The sequence below is a fragment of the Macrosteles quadrilineatus genome, unplaced genomic scaffold, assembly GCF_028750875.1.
Source record: "Macrosteles quadrilineatus isolate MER2022 unplaced genomic scaffold, UCM_ALF_1.0 Scaffold_9__3_contigs__length_116548681, whole genome shotgun sequence".
Taxonomy (NCBI): domain Eukaryota; kingdom Metazoa; phylum Arthropoda; class Insecta; order Hemiptera; family Cicadellidae; genus Macrosteles; species Macrosteles quadrilineatus.
In genome coordinates, this window is record NW_026542602.1 from 19,964,664 (window position 1) to 19,983,841 (window position 19,178).

Below are 19,178 nucleotides of genomic sequence, written 5' to 3' on the forward strand. Positions count from 1 at the left end.
GGAAGAAGCTAATTGCTATTACATTAGGTGGCACAAAAATACCTAGACCTGGGACCAAATATTTTTTTCATCTAAATGTCCCCAATTTGTTCAGATTTATATGAGCATCCTTTTACACGATGATTCAAGTAATTTTGGCACAATTTTGATGTCATTCAGCCTAAATGTGTACAGCTGGATAAACTTGGTCGAATTTGCGGACCAACAAAATCGGCTTATGGGGACAGAGTGTTTTGTAACATTGTTTTAAATTGGTAAGCCTATTTTTTTATGTTATCCGTAAAACATGGAAATAGTTATTTATATTACATACAGGGTGTTTTTTTAAAAAACTTGCATCTTTATTTATGTATAAACAGCAATAGATAGAAATATGCAGTTTGCGGGAATCATCTATTGATGTAGGGGGCCCAATTGTTTTGAATTCAACGTTACATTCACATTTCCCCCCTTTCCCCCCCTGCCACCAACTTATTTATTTTTAAATAGCAAGGTACCCCTTGTGATATATCAAATGAAAGAGCATGAAAAAATAAAATGTTTAGTGAAAAAAAAATTTTTAATTGGCTCATAAATTTGTGAGATCAGTAACTTGCGTATTAAATCTTGTGTTATTGAAATAGGGAATTAACATGACTTTTTGATAGAAATATTTGGGTAAAAATCCAATTAGACAAACTGAAATGTAGTTAGTTAGGCTACAGGTTTTCCGTGGCAGGGGTATTTAAGTTGTATAACATGTATTAGATAACGCTTTGACACACTTTTAAGTTGTCAACAAAAAGGTCTAGATTCAGTGAGAAATCTTATTCAGAACTACTACGAGCTAGCAATTTTATGATTTTTGACTTGAGGTAATCTTTGTACACCTGCACATTAGTATGATGGCATTATAAGCGCTTCTTTGACCCAACTAATGATGTTACATGAATGATTCACTGTTCTTTTTCCTCATGCATCCTACAGTCATGGTCATGGCCAGTATTTAATTACAAAACTGGTCCTTGCCTTCAATGTTAAAGTCAAGTAGGCAACAAATAGTTTTTTTATGCAAACAAGATGTACTAGTTATCACCTGAACTTGTTAACAACTGATAAAAGTCAGCACTCTACTTTTGGTTGTTACGTTCACCGTTTCCTTAAAAACGCATATTTGTGCATGTATATAGCCCATATACAGGGTGATTGATATAAGTGTGCGAGCTATTTTATTTGAAAGTTAAAAGAGATAACAAAATGTGAACTTGTTAACTGCCTTTAATTCTTTTATTTTTATTTTGGTCAAGTTGAAAAATAATTTTGGCTGCCATTTTTCCAATATGGCTGCCAACTTTGATTTTTCTTATAGAATACCCTATATCTTATGATTGTTTTAGAAAGTAAATGCAATTAGAAATCGTTTTTATTATTAGAATTTTTTTTCTAAAGCTACTCGAGCGTAATACAACTAAGAAAAAGTGACTTGCTGTGTACATTCTGTATCATGTAGCTTCTAAAGGAGTATGTTTAGAGCGAAAATGCAAGGAGTAAAAAAGTCTTAAAATTGCATCTAGATTCTTAAAGGACATAACATACACAGTTTTCCTATTTTCAAATTTCCCTGCCATTTTGGAAAATGGTGGCCATTTTTGAAACAATGGAATCAATATTTGTTATGTATGTTATAGTCTTGAATCTAGATGCAATTTTTACTCTAAAATAAAGGTACAGGATCCTGTATATAGACTTTACGACGAAAACAATGATTGTACTACTTATTTTGATTGGAAAATAGGAATAACAAATTGAGAAATTGTATACAAAACCCAAAATTTGTATTGATAATTCCCTAATACAAATCAATTAATATTGGTAAGACAAATTATATGTATAAAATAAAAAAATAAAGGCTCAATAGAGCAATGGAGGAATTGCGGCACCATCTTCAAACTGAATGCTTCAAATTTTACGTCTTGTTCCTTGAAGCATAAGCGAAACTGCTCGAATGATGGAAAGCTGGCTTTGGATCCTTAACCATCAAATAATTTGTTAGTATGGTTTTCTCCATTTTTCAGTCAGTGCCTCGCTTGTTCTCCTCTGAAACGCAAACTCTTCATATTCTTTGTGGGTGACTCCTTCCGTGGAACATATTAATGGTGTGATTAATGATTGAGAAATTTATCCAAGTAATAATGCTTTTTTCAACTTAAGTTGGATAAGTTCTACAAAGGAAATTTTAAAACTTGCCAAGGACAGTTGTGATGTAGAAGTAGAGAAAGCCCAGTGTACAGAGAAGTCATTAGCATCTACTGAGTCAGTAAGCAAGTCTACAATGTTAAACTTGTTCTGTTGATAGTTAATAAGTGTTAGCATCATGTTGAGACCAACACAACATGCTGTGCCAGGCTCTTGGGTTTGTTTTATAATTAGTAGTCATGTCAAGATGGAAAAAAGTAGAATGGAAACAGGATTTTGTTTTTAGTAAATTATATTAGAACAGTATTGGAAAATAAATAACTCATAGATTTTTGCCAAAACACAGACATTTTATTTTTATTAATCACATCATAAAAGTAGTATTTAATTAATTGTTTGCAAATTTTTTTGTTTGTCAATATTTCTTGTTTTTTTCTAGAAGGACATTTGTATACACATTGTTGTTTTGCAATGTTTCTTTAACTTGTTATATATATATATATACACACAACTTGTTTTATATTATGTTGTTGTTGTGGATATAGGCTATCCACTATTGAATCCTGAAGTAAACAGTTGTTATACTGTAAGTCTCGACCCTTCTCTTTTAGCTCTGCAAGGATTGATTAATTGAGTTAGGGAACGTGTCATCTCTAGGTGTCCTCTATGCATGCCTAGGAAGGACCTTCTCTCTAGTTTTTTGTGGCCCATCAAACTTGTGTCATCTTGATTGGATAATCCATGATCTGTGGCATCTTTGCCTATACGCCCTTTCAGAGGCATGTTTCTGCCCCTTGACCCTCACCAAGAGTGTTCCCTTTACCTCATTGAGGTCATAAAGTGAATAGTCGGCAGTCTCCTCAGACTTATCCTTATGTCCTGTGTTTTTTTATATCTCCATTGTGGATCCTCAATCAATGTAGTTAGTTACTTCTTTAGGTAAATATGACCTGTTACATTTAGGATTTGCATCCGTTTAGTTGTATAGTAGATAAAAGGATTATAGAGTATGTATACTTCTTTTAATCTATGGTAATAGAGACAGTTATGATAACTGAGTTATCTGGGATGAAAAGGAAAGAGAAGGCGGTCCCTTACCCCTGGTGAGGTGAAAAGTTGGTTATCTTATCTAAAAAACTAAATGTTATACATAGTTGTTATATCTTCGTGTATCCTGTTCAATAAGTTCACATATTCTCGTATTTAGTTTTGGCCTAACTGTCATGATAAAAGATACCATAATTTTACAATAAGTTTTCTCATTGGTTTTGTGTAATGACCTTAATTTAATTGTGTAATTTCCTTAACTACCCTGTATATATTTCCAGTGTGTTTATTTTTGGTATATTTCCTGTAATTATAGTTTGGTTTGACTTTTTTTTTGTTCTTTACACTAATATAAGTTTTCAAAGTCACGATGTTCCTTTCAGCTACTGTAACTTATGCAGAATTTAATCTGCCATTTAGAGTACCATTCCTGAGTGCTGAGTCATGTGAGACAGAGACCTTGCTTTTATAGCTCTGTCTGCAATATACACAGAGTCTATTGGTCTAAGTAAAACCCACTGATGTCGGTTAAATTACACCAAACCTACACTTGAAAAAAAATAGCAAACCCCTGTTTCATATTTTTTTTAGAAATTATTATAAACTTTTCTATTTCCTACCTGTAGGATTTTTGACTCACTTGTGAAATATTTAATTTTTCCTCTTTCTCTCCCCCCCCCCCCCCACAAAATGACCACAATTCATGAATCTGATACACAAGAACAAACAGTTTAGAATTGGAAAAATCTTTGAATCACTAGGCCTAATAATTTGAAACCGCGTAAGAAATGTTATGAATAATCGTACATTATAATTTCAAAACTCGTTATATCGTACATTTTTCACACATTTCATTCATATCACAAAACACAAAGGATGATCAGAAAATCCACCTTCAACTCACCCAGAGGCCATGCAGACTTGGTGAAAGATTTTGCTCTAAACAAATAACTGTGGCTCATCAGCCGTATTGTAAGTTCTCACTATAATTATACCGAATGGTTCCTAAAGTTGGCCACAAACAATAAATCTTGGAATAGCCTTGACTCGTTGCCGGCTCTAACTGGAAACAATTGGCGGGAAAACAGCTGTGCCGCCGTGTGACTTGCAGAGATCTTATTGACTGGGATGTCTCGTTTGATCTTGCACGAGATCTATGTGAGAGAACTAGAGAGATAAAATTTGTAAATACATTTTTGTACGTTTTGTCATTGACTTTGAATACTGAAGAACATAACCTATTAATATTGATCAGGTTCGCCATTGTTAAACTAAAAGTGTGTTAAATGAGCCGCTAGTGTGCTACTGTAGATGCTGTTTACAGTGAGTTCTCTTTTTACTTTCTCCCCCTATACCATAATTATATGGAGAAAGTATTTCGTCAAATTTTTGAGATTGAGCTTTGAGTGGATATATCCGTTTTGGGTACCCCTAAACCCTGAACCCAAAAAGTGGTTTTCGAGGTGATGTCGGTGTGTTTGTGTGTCTGTATGTGTGGATGTGCACAGAGCTACAGACCACGCCTGTAGTCCAATTCTGATGAAATTTTGTACGTACATATGTACTAAATCCATGGTATCCTAAGGAATTTTTTTATTTTGATTTTTAATTGTGATTTTCCCATAAAACGCATAAAATAGCTGTAAAGTTGAACGATTTTTATAAACATTTAGTATGTTATAGTCCTGTAAATTCTGAACAAAATGGTACAACTTCCATGGCTGTAAAAATTACGGTTCAAAAGTTATTGTAACTAATGGTATTTTCCCATAAAAACCCATAAAATAACGAAAAACTGGATTTTCGAAAAGAGTGCCGGTTTTTACAAAAATAAAAGTAGTAGTATTTTTTTTAAGTTAGTAGTATTTGCTGTAAAAATTACGGTTCAAAATTTATTGCAACTTTTGTGATGTTCCCTATAAAATATCATTGGTAAACTCCCACCACTTACACAGGTTGTTGAAAAGCTAATCGGTGTTTTAGTTGCACAACATCAGTTCAATAAATTAAAGGTGGAATTAAACGTATATTTTCACGGTTGTGAATTTAATCAGAACACATCAAATTATAAAACCTAGAGTGTACGGGCCGGAATTTTACCTCTGGACTTACCACCTTCATGAGATCAGCTCAAAATATAAGGCCTGGATTTTACCCCGTGGCTAGGTATATAAATTAGAATAATATATATATTTTTTTAAGAGGTTGGCGGCCTCTTTTAACCATGCACTTTAGAGCGCCCAGGTTACTACGTCATAGTGACGCCAGCTTTGCCCAGGGGGTAAAAATCCAGGGGGACTAAACTGAGTATCCTATAGCTTTATAATATAGCTATAACTCTAAGTAGCGAATAGTTGAAGAGCTCACGTTACAATCTAAATAGAAATATTGCCGGTTCGAGAAAAGTCAACACTTTTAGATTTTTGATACTGGAACCAGCTATCCTTGATCGTTGGGCTTTTATGGCTTGATAAGTATAGCTAATCTAAGTCAGTAACAAACCCTTCCTCTCATTCATTCATCATCCATCCTCCATTCATTCTCGCCTTAAAATCCTCATTCTGGTGTTTCACCGTACAAATTTACAGTAATCTAATCTAAAATCAGCTCAACTAGATAACTTGCAGCATTTACGCACACCAAATGTTGCTGCGATATTGATCATAATGAAACCGACAAACGAATACAATCTGAACAAAACTAACATCGACTCAGCCACAGATTACCACACGGAAATCTTATCGTTTCGCAAATAGACAAAACGTGCACAGATGCACCCAAACCAAACCAGCTCGAACTGCTTACAAATCACTCATGTCAAGTAAAATTAGTTGGACAAGTCTGGATTGTGTTACAGGAAATAGGTTGAACGGCCGAGTGTGATTGTAAACTCCCACAATACTGGGATTCAACGGTTCAATGGATGTTTTATACGTTAACTAGCTGCGGCAAGTCTGTGGGAATGTAAATAAAAAGCCGCCCCAAGAGAGATGTTCGGGAACTATTGTCGGTATTTTTTAGCAAATAACTTATTTATGTATATGTTTCAGGTTCATAGTCTTAGTTATTGGGGTGGTACTGAGTGAAAATTTAAAAACGTACGTTTTCAGGAAAAGCACTTTGCAAATTTTTTCCCCCTTTTTTCAAAACTTTTATTATTTTTTTTATTTCATTAACATTTGAAGTTTCATAAAATGTCTATGGTAACGCAATATCTTTGGTAGTTTTTTTAAAAAAGAGCATCTTTAGTGGAGAAACACAAAACCTGTCACGACCATAACAGACGTTTAAATGAATATTAAAAATAGTTAATATTATTTTTATAACTATGTTTTGCTATAAACTAATTTACTTTTATGACCATTATACAATAAAAAGGTCACTGAGCTTTTGGTATATTTGGTCTTTCTATAAAAAAATAAAAAAAACTCAAAAAATTGAAAAAAGCCAATAAAATCTTTCTAAGTTTGTATAACTCCGAAAAAACTTACCTGAGACCCGAAAAATCGTTATGTTTGTATAGAGGTGTGCTTCTTTTGTGTATAAAACATTGAAATATGACGATATTTTAGTTTTTGAAATTTTTATGATAGAAATCGTAAACGTGATGGTCAGGGACAAGCGGTACGGTCGTGAATTTTCTGAAATAATCTAAATCTTTCTAAACAATCCTTCAATTATACTGTTAGTTATAATAAAAATATGTGTTTCAATTGAACTAAACTGTTCAATGTACAATTATATTAAAGTTATTGTCACGACCAAACACACTATAATCCATAAGGCTGGATTGGTCGTGAAAAAACCCGCGATGGTCGTGAAACTTTGGTCGTGAAATTACGTGTTATTTGGCTCTGTTCTGGCGGTAGCCCTGCACCTCATGTTCGAGGATACAAAGTGGACTTCTAGGTTAATCTAGCAATTGAAATATCTTATAAACAAAAATTAACACCATGTCTACTTCATCGAATGACTACGTACGGTCATGGACACAACAAAATTACAAAAAACACTATCTTTCCTTTATTAATCTTGTAATTCCTCCTTTCAACTCGAAACGGCCGGCACTACAATCCTGACGTACACCCCGAACTAGTCTCTAAAACCAACTGACTCCATCGACGCCAGGCTTGCCACTGTCGTGCTCCAAAGTTGAAAATTTTTCCCAAATGGTCGTGACGCCAAATCGAGGGACAGACTTATTTTGTCATGGTAGTCAGTTTGCAATGACAATAAAATTATATTATGCTCCTTTTTTGTGAGTTTAATAACCATTGATGACATAAAAATATGGCTTTATATATTTCGGCATGAATAATTAGTCTAAAAACAGCGTGAAAGTTGGAAAATGTACCCTAGGGACACGTCATGGTCGTGAATTTCGAGACTTTAAAAATACGAAAAAAATACCTAGAACCTATTTAAAACCAAATAAATGTGTGTAACATGTTGCCCCCGTCCCAAAAAATATTAAAACACATAATAATAAACTACAAATCCAGTATCTACGAAGTAAAAGGCCAGGGACATGAAAACGTACGTTTTTAAATTTTCACTCTACTATTCTCCGGGAGGCCCTTGTTTCTATCCAATCACCATAACCTAGTTTGCTAGTTTAGTAGTTGAATTTGCTAACTTAAGTGAAAAAAGGCCGCATTCCAATGGTTAAGTGCCAACATTAAATTACCTACCTACAAAACACAAAATAATTGGTTGCTCAAGTGGCGAACTTTCTTTGTACAGTATACAGTATTAAGGAATCTCTATATAGGCCAAAGTTATTTTCTTTCAAGCACATATGTATTTATATGCAGACACGACGGTTGAAAACCCAACATACAAAGGAAAATGAACACTCTTCCTCATATTCTTGTCAATAAAAAAATCTACTAAGTTAAAGCATTAGTCCTAGTAAGTTAGTGTTGAGATGAAATTTTTTAAGTTACCAATCTAGCCTCTGCTAATACTTTTTTTATAAATCGGAGTCAAGCTACATAAGTAAACATTTCCTGGCACTTTTTGTATGAGTTAAACCTCTATATGAAGAGGAGCAATTCAACGTAAAGGACTTAAAACTAGTGATGTGTCGGTATCACTTTTTCCAAGTCGGTACCTACTGCTGCTAAATAGTTCCTGACCAAAATTGGTTCCCGGTTCTCGGTATCGGCAACTTAGGTAACTGATCACAGGAACTTGGTCATATTCTTTAAAAGCAAGCAATTGGTATATTCATACCAAACTTTTATATCTCAAAAATATGTTGGCGATCCATTTTTAAGAAAATTGAGAACCATAAAATGAAGAATTGTATTTTAAAGGACTGTACCTATTTTAGTTTTTTTTATCGTAAATGAAATCGACTTATTTCCATCCAGTTAGTGCATCCAAAAGGGAAAACCGGAAATGGTGTGTGAATTCTAGCTTCGTGAAAATCTAGTGACTGCGAAAAACTCCATCATCTACGATCTTCCCTTGCGATCACGGCAACATAGTTGGCATTTTCGATCGTGGTTTTATTACTTGATGCGACGCAACAGATTCCCAAGGTCACTTGCGTTTCCCTGTATTAAATCGCCTTCAGGTAACCAAGACTTTTCTTTGAGGTTTAATTCGTTTTGGAATATATGGGAAGATGGTAATTATTATTAAGATCTAGGAGCGAAATCGGAAACGTGGCGAGGATAGAAATATTGGCTAAAGTATTCTTAAAATAAAATATAAACAAATACGAGTATTCAGTAAAGTTGAGGCTTTTAAGGAAGGATGCATTTACTAGCGCCTTTTCCTGATGAGCCGGGTGTTGTTTTGATGTCCCGATGGCCCCGATGTTACCAGGTGTTTACCCTTGGGATATATGGAGGCTAACGTCAATGGATCTTTGCTTGTAGCTTACAGAAACAGGAACTTAGTTCGTAATTTCTTTGGAAGCCTTCTCTACAGCAGTGTATTATAGTCCCTCTTTCCTTGTATAGGAGTTGCATCCAAGACATCGTTGCGTTTGGATTCGAAAAATGCCATTCGTGTAAAAGTCTAATTCACTTAAATCGTAAGTCAACGACGTGATGGCATCAGAGAGAGGAATCCACAATAATTCGTAAACCAAACTTACCAGTCAATGTTATTCACTAATATTTCGTCTAAACAGAATGTTGACTCGCCAATTAAATTTTCAATTATTTTGTGAACGTTAACATAAAAAAAGTCGGAAATCAAAATAACTTGTCGGGGCAAAGAAGTTGGAATAATATGCACATGGAAACTTATTATTTATTATTATATTATTAATTATTTAATATTTATTATTATTGGTATTATTTATTAACTTAAATTACTATTTTAACCCTCCAAGCTCCATAACAGCCTTAACAACTCGTTCATTGGTTAAATAAGTACTTTTTAGTATTTATCGACATAGGTTTATTATTAGTTATAACTGGCTTCAGCCGTTTCATACGGTGTATACTTTTAATAGTTAAATGTTTTGCTAACAGTTCATAATCAGACAACTGGGTCCAACGAGTTGAATATTTGGATTGAAATTATCCACGTTAATACAGCTATTTAATATAAAAATATACCATTTTAATTTATGAATGTAATATTACTTTAACAACGCATACAACGAATGACTTGCGTTAAGGTAATTTTCTTTAAGAAAAAGTATCGATTAAGTAGAGAAATGAGTAGCGTTGCTACATGTCCAACGTATAAACAAATAATTTTACCACCCGCTCAAGATTACTGTATTAGTTACACATAATTTTGGATGTCCCAGCAGCTATTTGTGTAAGAGCGCAAAGTTCGTCCAAAGCCTAAAAAAGTATGTTTAATCTATGGCACGTGATTACCGTTAGATATACATTTTAGAGAGACAGTTTGTGATCGTTATACACACAAGATTTTCCTATACCATATTTAAGTTGTTATAACAACACGCAGACAACATTTTTAGTTGTATATAAAATGTTATTTATATAATGTTTGTGTTTTCACGTTATATTATTTGCTTACCTAATGTTATAAACATTCCATCAGTGAAATCAGCTGATTTTAGCGAGCGAGAATCAATAAAAAGGAAATTAGATCGTTTGCATTATGTTTACAAGTCTGGTAATGTGATCATTTCCATGCAGTGTTAGGAAAATATATTTTTACTTTATTCATGATAAATTGCTGGAAACCACACCTCTTATCCACAAAACCTGGCTAGACAGCAATGATATACATTTAACATTTGTAGAGATTAATTCATCACCAAATTTATTACCCTCGTCCCATGCACGGCTGGATTGATAACGGTGGTTCGTGCGGTAACATCCCCAACTGTTATCACAAAGTTGGTGCAGCGCTTATCACAGCTGACGTTGGCAGCGTGGAACGTCACTGTTATGACTTATCGTTGATGATACAGGGTGCTATTTGGTTATAACGTCCAGTTTGTAAATATAACATAACCAGCTTGCATACAAGATAGACGTTTACTTTAAACATATGTATTATCTTTTATGTACGATTAACAATTAATTATTATAGTATTAAAATCCCTACCGCACATTGTTTATGATGTAATCTTGTTGTATACTAAACTAGAAGATATTGTTTTACTAAAATTCAATGAAATATCTATTCAAACACTATTCGATGTATTTACACTTTCGCTACATAATTTTACGTTATAAATGTAGGTAATATGTTGGTAATATTTAAAGTTCGCTTTTTAAACAATCATTATGAAAAGGTTAACGTCAGTGGGCTTAACAACTCGTTTACGAGTACTATATAACAAATCTAGCTGTTTTGAGCCATATAAGTCTATTTAACTTTGAGTATTTATTTTTGAAAATATTCATTGCCGGCTCATTGAACGTCTTGATAATAATCCAGATTTAAAACTTTGACGCAACATCCATCTGATAATGTAAATTATTTTAGCATACGTGCTGATGTGTTTTATTGAAGTTTAAAATTGAACACTTAAAGACATTTCAATCCCCTCCCATTTCTTCAATCCTAATTCATTTTAAGCATGCGTTCTCCAGCGTGAAGAACTTTATCGATCATTTAATATATAAGTAAAAGACAAATTGCATATCAAACCTTGAGGTTATCGAGGTAAATCTTATTACTTTAGAGGCAATCGAGAATCGAAGGTCGGAAGGTAAAATTTCAAATATTTGCAAACGACTTAGAAAATACGAGGCGGACGACCGCGCAGTACTTGATTGGGGTTTGGAACGAGGCCAAAGTTGAAGGACAAAGGATAAAGTTGAAGTACCGGTAGGTCAAGGAGTGAGGACCGGTTCCTATAAAAAATGTCAGTTGTCTCGGTTTGTATGCGGAAATATCTTGTGTGATTACCTTCAGGAATTCAACGGAAGGACACAGTTTGTAATGGTGACTGCCTAAACAAATGTTTAAATGTTTTGAAGAAGAACTAAAAATATTCATACTTCCTAAAGTAGACCAGTAGTTTACATGTTTTAGGTTATATAGAACACCAACAATACACAACTCTAGGTGCTAGACAACACCAAACAACTCAGAATCGTCATTTTTGTTTACATACAGTTATGGCTACGTTAGAGCATAGCCACTCTACAAACGTAGTAGGAATATTATAACCTTAAGACGTTTCTAGCCGGACTTAGAGGTAGAACACATTTTCCACAAATATTGAAAATTATGCACATTTTGCGTGTTATAACAAGGATATTTATGAGGGACGAATAAAACAAATATATCAAATAAAATTAAAATTTTTCAGGAAAACTGTAAATTGGACCAATTTGATATTTTTTTACTTGAGAAAATATTTTAATCAAAATGTGTCCAGGAAAAATACCCTATAAAAAAATGAGTAACGAAACAACCACAAAAAAGGACCAGTATTCGTTGTTTTGAGGTTGAAAACAAATAATGCATAAAATCATGTTTGAAGGGACAAAGTCAAAGTTTCAATCCCATTCCCAAGTTTCTATATCAACACGATCAACCACGTGACGTCAACCCTTATAGATTTCCCTACAGCGTATCTAGTTTGACCCCTGGACAAAAACAACATTAGAGAAACGATAAGCGTGGTGGGGGGACCAACCGGTTCCGTCCAGTAAATGAAACTGTTTTGCAGAAACCGCACGGGCTTAATGACAATTAATAAGTTTGTCACGGCCTCTTTGATCGCTATTATAGTACAATTGTGTAGTCAAGTGGCAGTGAGTGTAGTGTGGGGGGAGTGTTGTAGTCCAGTAGTAGCCCAGTAGATCGTCAGTGTGGTAACCGCGCGGTCCTAGGTACAAGGATAACCTCAACAGTCATCAGTGCTACTGCTACTGGATAACCGCAACTCCTGGTGAGTGAAAGTATGCAAAGTATTGTCAACTTAGGGAAAGTTGAGGAGCGGCCAAGTTGGGCATTTTAATTTGCTTCGATTTTGCCTCAGTTAGACATATTTTGGGTCGTATTTATGTTTTTAGATTGTAATAAGGTTATTGTAAGTTTTGCTGTGGGGTTGTAAAATAATGAAAGACAGGAAATAGTTGGGAATAACTCAAAAACCTGAAAATATTTCGAGCAATCTTTAATAAGAACGAGTCGCCCTATCAGCATTTGCTTATTTTCGTATGATTCAAAAGGGGAATAAAATCGCAGTAATTTTAAGTTGCTATTTTTATTTTTTTGTAATTTCATTTCATCAATTTTACGCATAAACTATTTGGCAAATAAATGTGTATCAGGATTGTTCAAAAGACGTTCTTGATTATTTATTTGCATATTTTACAAGCAGCATACAAGTTTATGTATTATCAATAACAGTTAACACAGAATGATTCGTATAACTACCGTTTATATATTTTTTTATAAGTTTGGTCATATATTTTCCCCTAGGATTCAGGCAAGACTTAGGAATAGGATGTAACACAGAAAAAACACACACTTAAACGGGTTTGCTCTAAATTAATTTTTTCGAGTGTAATACTAGAAAATTTGATTTTTGGTTACTCGTAGTACTGTACCTTGAATTCAAGTACAGTACTTATCATGCTCTATGTTTTGGCGACATGGGGGGTTTGCCATCTATTGCTTTAGCTGATGGTCTAAGTAGGTTACACTACAACAATTCCTAATATCGTTTAAAGTTCCATATTTTTGAATCATTTCAGGACACGTCCCCTAATATGATCCAACCTTATGGACATAAGATCAAATGCAACTAGTCCATCTTGTTTGATCATGGATTGAGTGCACACATAGACCTATTACCAGCGTGTTTGCTTGTTTGAGTGACGCTTGCTTTGGATTCTGCTTACGATTGAGTGTTGTTTGAATGTTAAAAACCACTGTTCTCTTTGTAATTAAATAAACTGCTAGGTTACCTGTTCTATAAATCATTTTATTTTGTTATGACTTTGGCGACCGGTTTCGTGATGACGGTCACATTATCAGGTCAATCCTCGAAGAAAGATACTTAAATACACTTAAAGGTAATATCGAACACAAAACTCATTACATTTACGAAGTATGTATTGACAGAAACCACCACGATGCGTGCACATGCTTACGTTGTATTTGTCATTATTAATGTTAAATAGACACGACACTAATTAGCCTACAGATAATAAACGGAAAGTAAATAAAAGTAACGTCTTATAACACCTAAAACATATATTTACGCTTATACTGTTACTCACAAGACGGTAAATATGCAAAAAAGATGGTAAGTGGTGATCGATTTCGATTGGACACTCCAATCATCATCAGACCCAATAGGCGAATGATAATTATTTTCGAACATTCGCCTATTGGGTTTGATGATGATTGGAGTGTTCAATCGAAATCGATCACCACTTACTATCTTTTTTGCATATTTACCGTCTTGTGAGCAACAGTATAAGCGTAAATATATGTTTTAAGTGTTATAATACGTTTCTTTTATTTACTTTCCGTAAATTTAATAACTTGTACAATGCTGATCAAGACGTTATTTAGATAATAAAGAATAATTCGCTTTACAAATCATTAACACAACATACGTACTTTCAGATATTAAAATCCCGTGAATGATAACTAACAATTTGCTATTGAGACGGACAAGCAAGCTTCTCTTCAATAATTATTTTCGAAAGTAAATTCAATTCAATTTAAACTGAGTCCACACTTGTTAAAATATTTTGTTAAGGTATTTGAGGTTGCAAAACTGTTAAAATTTTACTCCATTAGTACGTAAAAAATAAGAAAATACTGGTATTCAATAAATAACCTCTCTACGATGAAATTGAAACCTCGATAAGCAGATTATCCAAATCATAGAAATTGGTCACTAAGTACACACACTAATCATTCTTATGTTTGTATTCTATTGTTTGACTCCGGTAGTTTCCTACAGCAAACATTGGATGTTATAAACATATTAGTGTCAATTCGTACGATATATTTACCAAACATGAACATATAGCTTATGATGATTTTATGTATTTTCCCAGTGGCAATAAGAACTAGAATATTAAATTTTTGTACTACCTGCAAGAACAAAGGCTTAAGGTAACTAGTTCAAATATTAAATATAGCTTATGTAATAGTAAGTGTGGTAATTTACGCATAACCTTTAAACTCCATAACTGCCAGGACTACAATAAATTGTTTATTTGATGTTATATGGTCTATGAGATGTTAATTCCGTGACGTGCATTTCGTCAAATATTTAATTATTTAAATAAATGTTTGCCGTTGGCATATTTGACGAATTACGATTGGTCATATTGTATTTAGGTGGTAAATTAACCAAATGATAAAAACTTAAACTATTATTCATAATTATTAGTTTTAAAGATAGGGATAGTAGAGTAACATTTCCAGGAATTCTATTTTTATCATTGGTCACAGTTAAAACACTACGCTGAGATTTTCCCACAAAGGCAGAAAAGGTTAAACATTTAATTTATAATATCAGAAGCTAAGAATTTTGAATAAAATCCACAATTACACACTCCAGAAAATGTATGCAGTAGAACTTTTGTAGTTTACACTAGTTATTTGTAAAAGGGACTTCTTTTAGTTCAAGAAGATAAATGGTGTTATCTACGTTGACAAACCATAGAATAATTCTGAAATTATTTTCTCAAAACAAGTTTGTAGATAAGAAAAAAACTAATACTGTAGTTTAAAATCTCGACCTAAACGTGAAGATGACCTTCGCAGAGTCAAGTATTTGGGCTCAATGCCCTCACAACGGTGTTACCTTTGACTATACTTTCACTCAGGCGTAACCTCATTTATCTGAAATGACTTATAAAGCAGCCATACTGAACCAATACAATGTCAATGAGACTTTTCATCCGTCCAAGTAGTAATTTACTGTGTGTATATTTTACGTGTTGAAATCTGTATAATTTGAATGAAACAACCAATGCTCGTAAATATTTGTTGAATCGGTAAAGGGCTTATTGAAATATATTTCACTTGAGGCCAATAATTTTTGTGGCAATAAACCCTGGTGATGCAGCTGTTGGAGACCAGTACAATATTTTTCGACGTACATTGCTTACAGATACTAAAAGCAAGAAAGGCACACGTAATGAATCTTTAGTTATAGAGTATTAAAGATTTTTGTTTTATCAACTAAATAACGAAGAAAATACCAACCCTGTACACATTTTTCGTTTGGATTTGTGTTGTTCAAACGAATCAGGTAACTGGCAGGCCTAAACACCTTGTAAAAAGTATGTTATTACTCACTTTATTTAAAAATGGTTGTTGAAACGTCTATGACATTCCAGGTAAATTTGTTTACTAAGTAGAAAAAATTGAAAACTCTTCGTTATCCACTTGATTTGAAATGCAAGGGCCGGTTTTGCAATAAAACACTGACCATGACAATGAGGAAAGTGAACAGTCAATCATTCATGTAGTATCATTAGTTGGTTCAAAGAAGCGTTTAATTACAACGTAATCTTACTAATGTACAGGTGTCCAAAGATTATCTCAAGTTAAAAAACATGAAAATTGCTATAGCTATTGTAGTTAGTTCTGTAATACATTTCACACTAACAAATGCAAATTATTTCTTTTTGAACTGAATATTTTGTTGAAGTGATTTCCGTCTGTAATAAGTAATGTTAGTTTTAAAACCGAAAGTTTGATAGGCTATTCCATGTGAATACAGTAATACAACTTGTACAAACATTAATATGATAGAATATTATAAGTTAAACAATGTTCCGTTATTAAGTAAGTTATTTAGATATTTGCCGAATTTTATGAAACATAAAAAAAAACAACAACATGTAAGCCAACATCTTTTTTGGAAAAAGTGTACATACTATTCCAATCCAATCATGGGAAGGAGAGCTCACACGAAAAAATTCAGTTTTAATTTGAACACAAATAAGAAATTGCCAAAAGTCTTTGCTCTCTGTTAAAATGACTTCGAAAGATAAATAATTAAATACTCACATTAGGTATTTCACAACTATTGGAAACCATAACTAAAAGTGAAAAAGACATAGTTATATTAGTTTTAGGTAGAATTAAGTCGTTGCTTTAGAGTGCTTGTTTATGGATATTGGTTTTAAAATCCACCATATCATTTTCACGTTTACCAAAACTATTCCTTTTCGAGTTGCAGTTTCTGTATATTTCAGTAAGGATTGATGCAATTTCGTCTTATACCTGTTAAATCTAAGTGAACAGCTTACACTTATTTTGAATTATTTACCGGTACTTGCTTGGATAAAAATGCAATTGATTACCTCAAGAGTAGAATAATGTGTAGGTTTTCTATTAATTTAGGTTGTGAGGGTGGTGGGGTTACACTTCCCACAACTAGCCTTTTTCCTTTATACCAATGTTTAGATAAAGCTTATTCCTTGGCCCAAAGTAAGTCTGCACCATCAATACCTATGTGCTGTAAAAATATATACAAGAAATAAAATACAGTATTAGTTCATCGAACTAAAAGCCTTGAATAGGGAAAGGTTGATAAATTTAATATGTACTACAAGCTTGCCAATGCTGTGGATGACTTGTAATCTCTAAGATTACCACTGTGAGTTTGCTTTCACCCGTGAGCGATGTTCTATTTTTAAACACTAACCTGAGTATCTGATTATTCGAATTTGAAGTCCTTTCAACACTTAAAAGGCTAAGGAAGTAAGTCTCGTCAATCGTAGATTCAAAACGGTTGCATGACTTGTACAGTGTTTAGAACTCTATAATTATTATACTATATCAGTTGACCTCGTGTTGATCAAAAACCTAGTTAAGTTGATAATGCTTTGACCAACTTATTTGGAGCCCACCTTAAGCTTTGGTTCAACTACCAAAGAAATTAATCTGTCTCTCGTAAGAGAGGAGAGTAAAAGCTTTGCAATAGCTATATTCCTTTCTGTATAGACAACATGTCATAGAAATGGTCAAAATAAAATGAGCTGGGGTTATAGATGCAAATTTGACTTACCCTAAAAAGTTATAACACATAAAATTGAAATAATGGAGAGCATTTTAATTTTCTGTAACTTACATCTTATTCGTGTTATAGTCTCTTGACTATTGTTTGGCCACGCCTATAATACACTGTCTTCTAATGTTTATTACGTTCGTTTTACAGCAATGTTTATATGTATTTTGTTTTAACCTTACAAATATTCCGTTTCACCTTTATCAAATACACTCGGTGTCCCATGGGTTATGCAATTCAAGCCTTTCTATCTTGGGCGTAGTTGAACCTTGCTCGAACTCTGGAGAATGCAGTTGTAACTACGCCTTTAGTACTGCATGCAGGATGGCAGGATGCGAAATCCTTGACCTACAACAGCGTTCTCCTTCGTCCTTCAACTTTGACCTTGTCCTTAATCTTCAGACAACTGCGATGTTCACGGCTTTTGTCGATGCTACTTGTCAGGTTCTCATGTAACAATAGCCACAGCTGATGACTTCCAAAGGGGAGGTTCAGCTATTTTTATTTAGGCTACTTGAGGGAAAAGTGAGCTATTAGCTTTATCAACTGGACTTACAGTCATCAGTTTAGCTCGAGCCCCTTACAGTCTGCAATCCTTTGGAATCGTTTGTTGTAAACAAGTCGTTGAAGCTTAATTCACCTTTAGACCTGCGTTTTATTTTTTATTTTCAACACACCTAACCTTGAAGCAGTGTCACTAGTCATAGTGTTTTTTTTATTATTAGGGTCTAGTAATAATGCCAGTGTTGTTTATTTTTTTTAAGTTAAATAGTTTGATTTGAGTTACTTTGAGTGTGAAATTTATCCAATAACTAGCTGTAACCCGCGGGCTTTGCCCCGTTTAACCTCTTAATTTTCAAGATTATCTCGTTCGCATGGCTCAATCACGTCCTGGTTGAAGTTTGTTCGCTACGCTCACTCACCTTTAGGTTGGAGCTCGTTCGCTGCGCTTACTTGCCTTCAGGTTAGCTCGTTCGCTACGCTAACTTGCCTCCAGGTTGACGTTCGTTCGCTACGCTCACTCACCTTTTGGTTGCAAATTAGCTGTTGTCATAAATGTAAAATAAATAATAGTGCTGCACCCTGTTGGCAATCCTTGTAACTTTAATGCTATTGAACATCATAGAACAGAACCAACTTGTTTAATTGAAACAGCTGTTAAGATTCAATAATTCCATTTCTCATAAGGTTAACATGGGAAACTCCAGAGCCACTGGGGCGGAGCCCGAAAGGATTTTTGAAATAAGAATATGCCTATATGTTAATCGGGAATGTGAGCTATCATCATGCCAAATTTCAGCCCAATCCGACCAGTATTTTTTGCGTTCACTTGTCACAAACATACATCCATACATCCATACATCCATACATCCAAACTTTCTCATTTATAATATTAGTAGGATATATTAATTTATAACAGTAAATTCATCGGCCTCATCAAATGGTCAGTTTTTTGTACCTTTAAATAGGATATGACAGAAGACCATGTAGCTAACACATATAT

At 33.8% G+C, this 19,178-nt stretch overlaps 1 protein-coding gene across 1 annotated transcript in view; it reads left to right on the top strand.

The window, feature by feature from the left end:
- Positions 1-12,365: 12,365 nt before the first annotated feature.
- Positions 12,366-19,178, top strand: part of LOC129003872 (synaptic vesicle glycoprotein 2B) — a 61,502-nt gene continuing 54,689 nt past the window's right edge. The window contains exon 1 of the mRNA XM_054432199.1: positions 12,366-12,571. The gene's annotated coding sequence lies outside the window, so the exon portion shown is untranslated. The remainder of the gene's footprint in view (positions 12,572-19,178) is intronic.